The sequence below is a fragment of the Eurytemora carolleeae genome, unplaced genomic scaffold (assembly GCF_000591075.1).
Source record: "Eurytemora carolleeae unplaced genomic scaffold, Eaff_2.0 scaffold83, whole genome shotgun sequence".
Classification (NCBI taxonomy): domain Eukaryota; kingdom Metazoa; phylum Arthropoda; class Copepoda; order Calanoida; family Temoridae; genus Eurytemora; species Eurytemora carolleeae.
This window is the reverse complement of record NW_019396027.1, coordinates 197,997-209,907: the sequence shown is the minus strand read 5'-3', so window position 1 is coordinate 209,907 and position 11,911 is coordinate 197,997.

Genomic DNA, 11,911 nt, shown 5'->3' with positions numbered 1-11,911 from the left:
ATTCCGGCGCGCTTCGCGCGCAAAATTCAAAATTTTTCCCCCCCCCTACAGAATCCTTATATCCGCCCCTGTATGTACCGCCTTGAAAATCATATTGGACACTAAAAAAAGTCCTGTAGAAGAAAATTATCAATAACATAATAAAAAATTGAAAAAATGTTGTCTTTGTTTATATTCTTTAATTTCTAATTTCTAAAATTTTCTTGTCGTCAATGTAGTTTATTAAGATCTTAAATAAATCTAAAATGGAAAGGACATTATTTAGAAGTAAAAATGTATTCTTCATTGCCCATACTTTTTTTCTATTAAAAAAAAACTTATAATTATCAATAAAAAAAATCCATTATATGATGTCCTCGACTCATTTTATAGAGGGTCACTTATCCTTACAGAGATTCATTTTTATTTATCTTATCAACCATTTTTATTCAGGGGCAGTTTCAGGAGTTGGCTCATATGACCTGGTTTAATTACGAACCCCCCTCCCCCTCCTGGCAACCTTGATAGACGCTAATTTTCCAGGAGAGGTGGGATATTGGGAACGGGGCTTCCTAAAGGGAACCAGTTTAATATTTTCATAAAAAAAAGTATGTTAAAAGAAATTGAGTCCTAATATTTGGCACTAAAATGCCCAAAGCACCTTAAATTCCAATGACATTTTCTTTGGAACCTAATAAAATGATAAGACCTTAACTCCCGAATTTTTTTCCCTGATTTGCTAACAAAGATTCTCACTAAAAGGGGGAATATTTTTAATTGCCCCCGATCATGCATTTCAGAGTCAATCAAGAAAGCAATTGGGTTTGAAAAGAAAGAATTCAGAAAAAATCTGTGAAATGAAAAAAAACAGAAAAAAGTTCGAAATAAATTGAAAACTTGAAAAAAAGCTCGTTGGAAATAAAGTTGCAATATGCTTTATTGTCACAGAAGTTTTTCGTACACTTCACCATATGTCGTTATCCAGAACTTTCATTTATCCACCAATTTCATTTATTTACCAATTTTTTATTTACCAATTTTATTTATCCACCAATTTTTTTATTTACCATTTCTGTTACTCACCGCTTTTAAAAAATTTTTTTTACCATTTTCTTTTTTACCATCTTCATTTTTTCACTCTTTTAATTTATTCACCATTCTCATTTATCAAACATTTCAATTTATTCACCATTTTCATTTATCAAACATTTCAATTTATTCACCATTTTCATGTATCCATCTTTTTCATTTATTCACAACTTTCATTAATCTAATATTTTCATTTATCTATTTTTTTCATTATCTAATAGTTTTATTCATTCACTATTCATATTTATCTAACATTTTTATTTATTCAACATTTTCATCTATCCACAATTTTAATTTTCTAACATTTTCATTCATCTAACTGTAATTAATGCCCTACTCCAACAAATACTTTCAGATCAGTACCAATCCAGGTATAAACTTAAATATCCTTAGGTATCTGTCTCACAAGATACAAATGAAAAGGGGGCCTAAGCTGAAACTTGAGAAGCTCAGAAGCTCATTGAGACCTATAAGAGTTCTGTCTGATATTCGTGTCGTGTCTTGAGAAATTGATGTAAAACTGTGTCAAAGTTATTTTGTATAAGATTCATAATATTAAACAGATCATATTCAACAAATATGCATTCCTTTATAAAAAGCTGATTTTTTGGTATGCAACAATTTTCATTTAATTGATTTTATATTTTAATTATAAAATTAAGATTTTACAAAGGAATGTCACTTACCCTCAGACAAATAAGAATCAATGGAAATTTAGACCCCCAAGGGATTCAATGATAAACCCTTGGGCTGCGCCCTCGGGCTGAGTAAATGATACAACCAATCTGAAAACGACAATATCCCAGAGCAGCCTGAGAAACTAAGGTGTGTTGCTATTATTATTTGAATTCAATAATTTTTGAATTTTAATAAATATAATCGATAATATTACCTTTACTTCCTGTGGTAATTTCTTACAAACAAAAATGTATGATTGGCAAACTTAAATTAGCAAACTATGATAAGATCACACCTCAAGTTAGCTAACCTTTATGTCATCAATTATCTTTGCTAATAGATAACATCATACATCGGGTTATCTCCTCACCCGGATCAAACCTTTATACGATCACTTATCTTTATAACCTGATAACATTATACATCGGGTTATCTCCTCACTCGGATCAAACCTTTATACAATTACTTATCTATGCAATATTTAACACCCATATTAATAAACATATTCTAATTTGATTAATTACATTTATTTCACATATATTCATAAATGTATACATAATCACAATATAAAGATAAATAGATTGTTTAATGATCAGCTATGATCCTTTTACATATTACGTTCATTAGCTTGACCTTTGAGCACTTTCTCAGTTAAGTCTCAAGAGCATGACTAATATATTAGTCAGTCCATCAATCAGATCTTTATCTCTTTTATTCCAGGTTGGCTGGTTGACACGCTCCTGCATGATCTGGAGCATATCTACAACCTGGTTGAACAACCTGGTACTGATCTCATCTCTACTTGAGTCAGGGTGCAGTTTGTACTCTCGCTCCCAAGCCCTCCCTGTGTCCCATACATCAATATGTGGGTCAACAGGGGGCTGTTGGGAGCCTGCGCCCCCAGGAGTGGGGTACCGAAGGTCTTTAACCTCCTTATGAAGTTCCTCCAAGTTATTTAGGACGTTCTGCAGTATCTCTAATAGATCCTCCTTCACATCCCCCTCATCCTCGTCCTCTACTACGTCCTCAGCTACATCTCCGTCCTCTGAGGCTGGGGCAGTGACAATGGGAGCATTCCCACTGACAAGAGGAGTCAGGTCTGCTGGATCAACTCCATCTTCATCCAGTTCAACTTCTGCAACATAAGCTGGGTTGCATTCTATCATGGGTACTTGATTCATCTCTTCTTGACTGTTCACCCTTTTCTGGTTCAGTCCAGAATACAACATTCCAAACTATGTCACCAGATCTCCAACCAATGGCAGTGCAGTATTATTGTCATGTGCCTCCCATCTGTATCACATGACCAGTATACTGCACTGTCATTGGAGGGAGTTCTGGTCATGTGATACAGACATACATTTTGGTATAATTTTGACACAGTTTTATCACAATTTCTTGAGACAGGAACATCACATAGATGTCTTATATGTATCGTTCAACTCCTGAGATTCTCAGGTTTCAGCCTATACCCCCTTTCATTTTTTCCTTTACAGTCTCTTTAAGTCAATATTAAACCAGATACAACCCTATTAGAATTCTCAGGTATTTCTCTTTCAAGATACAACTCGTGCTGACTATCAGCTAAACTCAGTCTATATCGATCCAGATATGACACTGTAGTATTTTTTAGGTGTGTGTATTTCAAGATAAGCCTCACTTTAATACCTTATTCTGTAATCAATCCAGATACAACTCTCTCTATTTCCTAGCCTTTATCTATCTTTACCTCAGGTCAGTCTTGTTTCCCTACACAAGGAATAAAATTACTCTAACACTGTAATTAAGCAAAGTTTTACTCCAACTAAAGTATATTTTAAGTTTTATGCTACAGGTTTGATTAATGAATGTATTTACAAATTTTACATAGTTATTTACAAGCGCAGTTAGGTTTACAGATAATGTGCAACGTAATATATCTATGCATGTTCAGGTTTCTGAATATGGGGTTTTCTACGATATTTATTATTACATAACACTTTCCTTTACTCGCCATTTTCATTTATGCCTCATTTTCAGTTATTCACCATTTTTCATTTATCTAACATTTTCAGTTATCCAATATTTATTTACTTATGATTTTCATTTATCTATATCATTTTCATTTATTGGCTATTTTCATTTATCAAACATTTTCATTGATCCATTATTTTCATTTATTCACCAAATTATAATTTATCCATAATTTTAGCAGGGGCATATTCAGAGAGGAGGGGGGCATTCGGGGATAAGCTTTTCCTCTGAATCAGTAAAGTCTATGATTTTCTGGGTTTTTTGACCCCCACCCCATGGACAGAAAAAAAGTCAAGCCTGAATACTCCCTGATTTTTAGTTATTTACAATTTTCATGGTATTTTCATTTATATATAATAACATTTTTATATATTCACTATTTTTAGTACCGAGCCTGTCCAGTGTCCAGAGTCCAGTGTCCAGTGTCCAGTGTCCAGTGTCCAGTGTCCAGTGTCCAGTGTCCAGTGTCCAGTGTCCAGTGTGTGTCCACATTCCAGTGTCCAGTGTCCAGTGTCCAGTGTCCAGTGTCCACATTCCACAGTCAATTGTCCAGTGTCCAGTGTCCAGTGTCCAGTGTCCAGTGTCCAGTGTCCAGTGTCCAGTGTCCAGTGTCCAGTGTCCAGTGCCCAGTCTTTTTAGAAAATAAAAATTGTTCTTGATAAATATGTTAACAATCGTTAATAAAGGGTTGTTGTTGACAATCATTACAAAGGGTTGTTGTTAACAATACTTAATGAAACAATGAAATTTATAAAAACTGTTGTTTTTGAAAAAACAATAGTTTTTGAAATAAAAATTACATGCAACTCAACCGACAGTTGTCTTACATGAAGGTAAAAAGTTATGGGGGAGCTAAAGCTTCTTTAAAAGGGCTTAATGATATATAGTACTGATGCCCTTCAGGACTATTTCCTCTCTTCTCCTCTCTTCGTTAAGAATTGTTAACAAAGGGTCGGCGTTAACGAAAAACATTTTGTTGCCCTTGGCAACATTGTGCCCCCCCCTTAAAAACCCTTGTTTTGAAAAAAATATTGATAACTTTTTTAACTATGTAAACTATTCGATCATAAACACACTTCCATATTACAAGTGTTAATAAATTATTTATGTCATTGTCATTTTCTTAAGAGGGGGGGGGGGGCACAATTTGTTACCAAGAGTGAGGGGCGCAAAATCAGGCAATCCCTCTTAATACTGTGGTATAAGCTTCAAGGGATGAAAAATATAGATGGAAATGCTTCTAAAAGTTATTTATACTTTGAATAGGATTGATACATATTGTATTATAAATTATGATATCAAATATATATTTACACTGAAGGCATGATTTAAGCTTTTTTTAGTTAAGGGCAAAAGTGAGATTTTAAAGTATTTTTTTCCATACGGTGTAATATATACTTATAAATGGAATACAAGCGTAATTTCAAGTGACCCTCCATTTATAGAGATGTTTGAAACCTTCATTTATCCATCCTATCTGAAGCAAGAAATGCGCGAGTCACTTTTGTAGAGAAACAACAAATAAAAATAATCAGTTTTCAAAATGAGAAACATGGATGTTTAAGGCAATACTTGATCAGATAAAGCTTTGAAGGGTATTGTTGTGAATGAGAATTATATTTTAATTATTTTCTTATAATCTTTCAGTTTGGGTGAGTGCAATGCAATGCAATAGAAGGAAGGTAAATGCAAGCAGATGTAATCAAATAGATTATCAAGTATACAATAGGTGGCAACAGAGAAATTAACCAATTATACACAACGTCACAAGTGTCAAATATAAGTTATAACAAGGAAAACGAAATTTTCTCACTTCAGTTGACATGTTTTCCAAGATAAAAAAGTGTAAAAACAGAAACTAAAGAACACATAAAATTGGACTTATGTTACTGTAAGATAACTTTATTCTAAAATTATCACTATTATTAATAATCTTGCCGGACACAAAAACTGAATTGACACAATTGTGACGACAGAATACAGCTGTACTGAGAGTGTACAAATTCTACGTTGCCATCTAATGTACTTTACAATCTATTTGGATGTAATATTAAAAGAGTTCCCCCCTCAGGGAGGGCATGCATAGGGGGGGGGGGTCGGGGAGCTCGGCTCCCCCTCGTACGCCCCTGCACACGTCCTCGGAAAAATAGTCCTCGAATAACAAGCTAGAAAATCCTGGTTGTAAACATTCTTTTCCTCAGACAAAATTTCAGCAGGACTTAAATTACTTTCATCTCTAAGTCCTGAGACTTTATTGGCAGTTATAACCAGGAATCTAAAACACAAGACTTTATATTTCCAGTTATATTTCTGGAGACTTGTTTACCAATATTTATTTCCTGGTTTTTTCCCCAGAAACAAATTTATTTCCCGTAACTTTCTTGCATGATTCACAGCTGATCATTTTCTTGAAAAAATTAATCAGAAAAATTTTAAACCAATTTAAAAATTGAAAATTTAATTAGTTATGATCATAAACATTTTTCATGTTCATTGAACACTCAGCATGAAAAAAACATAAAAAAGATTAAAACAGATTTTCAGCCAATTCTGCTCATTCAAATTTTTTAAATATTTAGATCAAATTTCTTACGTCCGCTAATTAAGCTGTTTTTAAGAAACCCATTTTTCTTTCCTCTCGAGCTAAAACTGCATGAATTGAAAAAATCTATTTTTAGAGAGAAAATCAGGGATAACTCTAGAATTGATATGTTAAGATTTATAAGGGCCGGTTGTTGCAGAGAATCGGTTATGACACTCTTTAAATGGAGGTTCGCCTGAAATTACGTCTATACAGGTCCATGGAAGGTAGGAAAGGTATTTGCATGTTAATTTTTTAATCTGCAGAAAATCAAAGGAGATGTGATTTAAAAGTTCTTTTATGTGGCAATTTGTGGCGGAGCAGATATTAGTGAGGGTGGCACAGCTTTAAAGTTTTGATCTGGCACTTCTGCTAGCTGTAGTGTATAGAGGGTATAGGAGAGCTATAGAGAGGCAGGATGGGGACGGGAGGAGGGGGGGGGGCAGGTTACTCTTCTCTTATACAGCTAAAATACACACTTATACCAACCGACGGAAAATGTAAAGAAAAATGGCCACAGACAAAATGTATTCATTAAAAAAATAGAAATCATTTAAACATACATCAAAGCTTAATTCCACACGGATTTATACTTATGAGAGAGTTTGTGTGCGAATGCACTTGGTTACAGCCCTGCATTTAAAAGCCGGGAAATTTAAAAAGCCCGCCAAAAACAAGTCAAGCCGGCTTATTCCAGTTACTACAGTATACATTCAATATTTATACCCCGCCACTCCCCCCCCCCTAATTGCGCCTCTTTCAGTTAATTTTGATTTTATGATGAATTTAAATTCAGAAGCGCGCTATATATTATGCCCGCGGGGGGGGGGGGAGGCAACAATGTAGTGCCCCTTTGAAAATCTTAAATCACTTAAGGCATGTCCATGCATCCGATTCACAATGAATTGCCATTTTTTCATGATCATTAATGATGGACCAAGCTTTTAACTTTGAAAATTGTTAATTTCAAAAGATATAGCATGTAATCCTTCTGGCCGTCTATTCACAGACTTAAGAGGTTGAAAACAATTTTCATAGTAGGAGGAGGTGCGCGGAATTGAAGGAGCTGATTTGGTTGAAGGATCAGGTTCAGTCAAAGATCTGGTTTGGTTGAAGGATAGCTGGATCAGTTGAAGAATTGGCTTGGTTGAAGGGTCTGGTTTGGTTGGAGGATCATGGTTTAAGGTTGAAGGATTGGGTTCAGTTGACGTATCTGGTTCAGTTGGAGGATCTGGTTTGGTTGAAGGATCTGGTTCGATTGGAGGATCTGGTTTGGTTGAAGGATCTGGTTCAGTTGACGGATCTGGTTTGGTAGGAGGGTCTGGTTTGGTTGAAGGATCAAGATTGCATGGTCGGAGGATCAGGTGCGGTTGAATGATCTGGCTTGGTTGAAAGATCTGGCAATTGGTAGAAGGGTTTGGTTTGGTTGGAGGATCAGGTGCAGTTGAAGGATCTGGTTTGTTTAAAGGATTTGGTTTAGTTAAAGGATCTGGATCAGTTTCAGAATCTGCTTCTGTTGAAGGAACAAGCTTGGTTGAAGGGGGGGCCAACATTTTTTTTGCCCCCCCTCTCCATAGTAGCTCCTAGGAAGGAGGCAAAATTTGAACTGTAAATTAAAAATATTAGGCTTCTAGACGATCAGCCATGATTTTTCTATGCAATAATTTTACGAAATTGTCTGTTATTGAAAATTTGTATCCATTCTTTTATATTGTAATTTCCCTTTTTGAAAATCTTTACTTTGCCCCCCCCCCCCTAATAGTTCCTAGGGAGGGGAGGGGGGAAAAGTTTGAACTGTAAATTCAGAACATTTAGCTTCTTGGATATCAGGTAAAAGTCGCATCAGTATAAGATACTTTATATGGTACATTGGAATTGCTTACACAAGTGCTACTTTATCTCTCCTTCAAACAAAACTCTGTGAACTTAAAGTGAAAATTAGGTTACTTACAGCTCTGCAATTATATCTATTTTTTGTAGTGGGGGGGGGGGATTCCCCTCAATCTTATAAACAGCAAATTATTTTTGTCCTGTTCTTCAGTCTTCACTCTTTTGTTTAAGATCTGAAAAGTGTAATAGCTCTGAGTTCTAGGTGGGGGGGGGGGAGCTACGCCCCCCTTCACTGGTCTAGGGGGGCACTGCCCATCCCCCTGTATACGCCCTTTGGTATGATTGGGGGATCAGGTGCAGTTGGAAGATCTGGTTTGGTTGGAGGATCTGGTGCGGTTGGAGGATCTGGTGCGGTTGAACGATCTGGTTTGGTTGAAAGAACAGGTGTGGTTGAAGAATCTGGTTTGGTTGAAGGATCTGGACCAGTTGCATAATCTGGTTCTGTTGAAGGATCAGGCTTGGTTGAAGGGTCTGGTTTGGTCGGAGGATCTGGTTTGGTTGGAGGAGCTGGTTTGGTTTGAGGAGCTATGGTTTGGTTGACGGATCTGGTTTGGTTATAGGATCTGGATCAGTTTCAGAATGGGGTTCTGTTGAAGGATCAGACTTGGTTGAAGGGTCTGGTTTGGTTGACGGAACTGGTTCGATTGGAGGATCTGGTTAATGTTGAACTGGTAAGGTAGGAGGAACAGGTGGGGTTGAAAGAGCTGGTTTTGGTTGAAGGATCAGGTTTGGTTGAGGGGTAAGGTTTGGTTGGAGGATCTGGTTTGGTTGAAGGATCTGGTTTGGTTTAAGGATCTGGATCAGTTGCAGGATCTGATTCTGATGAAGGATCAGGCTTGGTTGAAGGGTCTGGTTCGGTTGACGGATCAGGTTTGATTGGAGGATCTGGTTAATGTTGAATTGGTACAGTAGGAGGATCGGGGTTGAAAGAGCTGGTTTGGTTGAAGGATCAGGCTTGGTTTAAGGATCTGGTTTGGTTGAAGGATAAGGTTTGGTTGAAGGATAAGGTTTGGTTGAAGGATCTGGATCAGTTGAAGGATCAGGCTTGGTTATGGTTTGGTTGGAGGATCTGGTTTGGTTGAAGGATTGGGTTCAGTTGATGGATCTGGTTCAGTTGGAGGATCTGGTTTGGTTGAATGATCGGGTACAGTTAAAGGATTGGTTTGGTTGAAGGATATGGCTTGGTTGTAAGATCTGGCTTGGTAGAAGGCTCTGGTTTGGTTGGAGGATTAGGTGCGGTTGAACCGATCTGGTTAGGTTGAAGGATCTGGTTTAGTTGAAGGATCTGGATCAGTTGCAGAATCTTTTTCTGTTGAAGGATCAAGCTTGGTTGAAGGGGCTGGTTTGGTTGGAGGATCTGGTTTGGTTGGAGGATCTGGTTTGGTTGGAGGATCTGGTTTGGTTGAAGGGTCTGGATCAGTTGCAGAATCTTTTTCTGTTGAAGGATCAAGCTTGGTTGAAGGGTCTGGTTCGGTTGAAGGGTCTTGTTTGATTGGGGGATCTGGATTGGTTGAAGGGTCTGGTTTGGTTGGAGGAGATGGTTTGGTTGGAGGATCTGGTTTGGTTTAAGGATCTGGTTTGGTTGGAGGATCTTCAGTTGATCCAGGATTAACAAGTTGGAGGTCAGTATGGGGATCTTAGATGAAGGTCTTTTTAAAGGGATCATGTCAGGATTTTACATTACTAAATCACCTTTATAAAGGGAAGGGAGCGGAAGCATAACAAGCTTCATATTCTAAAAAAGATTAAAAAACAAAAGAAAAAAATAGTTTATTTAAAAAATTGGAAAGGAAAAATTCAACAAGTTGAAAAACTTTTAAGTCTGCTTTACTCTTTTTTATTTAAGTTATAAAATTCATTTTATTATGATTTTCTACTTCTAAAGAAAGTTCAGAAAGAGAAATAAGAAATAAAACAAGAATATTTTCCAATAATTCACTTTTCCTATTTATATAGATAATCTAATTCACAAATTGTTCTACACCACTTTGGATAAAAAAGAATCTATGTAAGAAAGTTCCCGGAAAATAAGTTTCTGGAAAAAAACCTGGAAATAAAAACTTTGGAAAAAAGTTCGAATTTACTCAAGTCCTTGGAAAAATTGTCACTGGAAAATAAGTCCTGTGTTTTTGATTCCTAGGACTTTTTTCCTTAAAATAAAACTTACTTAATTGAAGGACTTTTTTATTGCGAAATATGGGACTTTTTCCGGAAAATTTTTTTCTAAGAATTTTTTTGACGGTTACCCGAAAAAAGATATAAAAATTAAAGATAAACCAAAAATACTTATAGATGTAAACACATTACTAGATCTTTCTTCCGTCTACATACCTAGCTTTTATGTATATATATATTTTTTAAATATGGTTGATCAAAAGTGGATTTTTGTGGAAAAAGGAAAAAACTTTTTTTTGATAATTTTAGTACACCAACTGTTATACATACTTCATGATGGCATGTACAAAATAAAACAATGTAAAAATTAAAAAAATAAACCAAAAATATTCTCTTATTAAAGTTAGATTATATCATCTTTTTTAGGCTAACTCAATTAATATCAACTTTATCTTTCGACTCATATATTTTTTTTAATATTTTGAAGGGATGATTTATTTTGACAAAAGGACCTCTTATATACGTCCCAGTAAACGAGAATTGAGAGACAGCTCAAAAATCGTCTTGGATTTCTGATAATTGATAAATGAAAAAGAGCTTCTATTCAGAGAAAGGCTGTACTTTTTATGAGCTTTCCAAAAAGTGGTCTACCAATTTATTGTATCTTTAAAATTGACGGAAATATAAACATTTACACTGCAATTTTGTTGTTTTCAATAAATTGAAATCTGGAAAAATCTCTCAATGTCTCCGCCAAAGGCGTGTAAAAATGGGAGACCACATTTTGGAAATCCCATGATCCCAGTAGTTTTCGAAAGGAAATGTTTTAGCTGGGATACTAGTACTACTTAAAATTTGTTTTCGAAATAATGCCGCGCAGAACAAAGACGAACTAAAAGTCTTCACTCGATTCCAATGTTTAATGGGGCACCCTGTATTTTGTACAATATTATTGATGCAAAGCAGTCCAGAATGTAGACAAATAATTAAGTGAAAATGTTAAAAATGAACTTTTTTGTTATTGTACAATTAAATGCACTAAAATATGCCGCGCGCCTTGATCGTCAAAATATTTGATTCCAATATTGGATTTTGAATTAGAACTTAGGGCTGGGCACCTTTCAACTTTTTCTAGCTGTTACGTTAACGGTTCAATCCAACCGTTAAAAAAGAAAAATTTCAGGTGGCCGTTCATTTTAAAGATAAGAACAGAATGTTCGTTTCGTTAACGGTATTTTCCGTTTTTTTAAAGTTACCTTTAGTTAACGATCTCAATGTTATTAACAGTGTTAACAGATAATTTTCAACAACCGTTAACGGCTCCAGCGGTTAAAAAACCGTAATTACATCGTTGATTACATTAATGACACGAAGCGCCTTAAAAAATCGTTAAACGGACTGTAAAGTAAAATGAAAGGGGGTATAGGATGAAACCTGAGAATCTCAGGATTATAGAAGATACCTATAAGACATCTATCTGATGTTCGTGTCTCGAAAAATTGATGTAAAACTGTGTCAAATTAATAGGAAAATTCATATATATATATATGCAATTTTGTATAAAAG